Source organism: Orycteropus afer, unplaced genomic scaffold (assembly GCF_000298275.1).
Source record: "Orycteropus afer afer isolate SDZICR_OR568_19922 unplaced genomic scaffold, OryAfe1.0 scaffold00127, whole genome shotgun sequence".
NCBI classification, from domain to species: Eukaryota; Metazoa; Chordata; class Mammalia; order Tubulidentata; family Orycteropodidae; genus Orycteropus; species Orycteropus afer.
Window position 1 is genome coordinate 3,781,965 of NW_006921714.1, and position 2,064 is coordinate 3,784,028.

The following is a 2,064-nucleotide window of genomic DNA, read 5'->3' on the forward strand; positions in this document are numbered from 1 at the left end:
GGGGCAATCTACTTCTGTAGTGATACTGCCTCGGAAACCTAAGAAGGGGTTGCTAGGAGTCGGGTCCAACTCGATGGTATATAACAACAACAACAACATAACCAAAAATGCACAAACAGCAGAGAATGAACTAGATAGATGGGGACTTCCTAAAAAGTAAACACTTATGCTCATCAAAAGACTTCTCCAAAAGAGTAAAAAGAAAATCCATACAATGGGAAAAAAAATTTTGATGATGACATTATCAAGTAGGGGACTAATCTCTGAAATTTACAGAAAACGTCAACACCTCAACAACAAAAAGACAAATAATCCAATTAAAAAAAAATGGATAAAGGAAATGAACAGACACTTGGCCAAAGAAGACATTCAGACATCCAACAAATGAAGAAATGCTTGTGATCATGAGCCATTAGAGAGATGTAAATCAAAACAATAATGAAATATCATCTCATCCCAACAATAACAATGATCAAAAAACCAGAAACAACAAATACTGACAAGGATGTAGAAAGACTGGAACTCTCATACACTGCTGGTAGGTCTGTAAAATGATACAAAACTCAAACTCACTGCCCTCAAGTCAATCCTGACACATAGCGACCCCCATTGGGTTTCCAAGGCAGTAAGCTTAACAGAAGTAGACTGCCCCATCTTCCTTCTGCGGGGTGACTGGTGAGTTTGAACCGCCAGCCTTCTGGTTAGCAGTCAAATGCTTTAGGCACTGCACCACCAGAGCTCCTTAAAATGATATAACCACTATGGAAAATGATATGATGCTTCCTTAAAAAGTTAGAAATAACATGATCCAGCAATCCCACTACTAGGTGTATACCCTAGAGAAGTAAGAGCCATGACATGAACAGATATATGCATAGCCATGTTCATCACAGCACTATCCACAATGGCAAAAAGGTGGAAACAATATATGTGCCCAAAAATAGATGAATGATACATACATACAGTGGAATACCATGCAATGTTTAAAAAAAATAACCAAGCATCCAAGAAACCCCTCATAGCATGGACGAACCTAGAGGTCATTATGCTGAGTGAAATAAGTAAATCGTGCAAGGACAAATATTGTATGAGGCCACTACTATAAAAATCAAGAAAAGGTTTACACACAGAAAGAAACAGTCCTTGATGGTTTCCAGGGATCTAAGGGGAGGGGAGGAAAAATCACTAAGTAGAGAGTAGACACGGATTAACTTGGCTGAAGGGAAAGGCAATTCACAACCAAGAGGAGGTCAGCATGATATGGTCAAGGTGAAGGAAGATACTGGGAGGGACCCAAGAGTAAAAGACAACAACAATAAACACTACTGCACACACAATCCTGCAAGAACAGACGATAATTTATGAGTGGGTTCATAGGTATGCAAAACAAACAAGCACAGGGTGGCATATGAGAGTACACCCACAACTACGTATGTAGGCCTGACAAGGCAGTTCTACCTACAAATGTGTATGTGCTGAAAATACATCCGTGTATAGAGCATACAGGGACAAAGGTATGAAATCTTATGAGGTATAACCTGACACCTTAAAGGGCTGCGCCACTGGGCTTGGGGGCTTAGGATCGTAGCCTCAGGAGACATTTCAGTCAACTGGCATGACGTAGTCCACAAAGCCAGGGCTCTACATCCTGCTTTGGAAAGTAGCAAATGGGGTCTAAAAAGCTTGGAAGCTTGCAAGTGGTCATCTAAGATGCAACTATTGGTCTCTCCCCATTCAGAGCAAAGAAGAGTGAAGAAAATCAAACACTGAAGGAAACAGTCCAAAGCACTAACAGGTTGTGAGGACCACAGCCTCTGCCCGCCCGGCCACCACTACCAACTGCTCTGAGCAAGATCACAATCAGAGGTCCTGGACAGAGAAGGAACACGGAGAACAAAGCTCAAGATCATAAAAAAAGACCAGACTCACTGGTCCGAGAGAGAGTAGTGGAATCCCCCAGACCATGGCCCTTAGACACCCTTCAAACTGGAACTGAATCCACCCTCGGGGATCACCCTTCAGCCAAACAGTAGACATATAAAGGGAACGGTAATGCCAGTGAGC

At 42.2% G+C, this 2,064-nt stretch overlaps 1 protein-coding gene across 1 annotated transcript in view; it reads right to left on the reverse strand.

Annotated features, from left to right (window-relative positions):
- FBLN5 (fibulin 5) overlaps positions 1 to 2,064 on the reverse strand; it is a 103,505-nt gene that overhangs the window by 35,866 nt on the left and 65,575 nt on the right. The window lies entirely within an intron of this gene.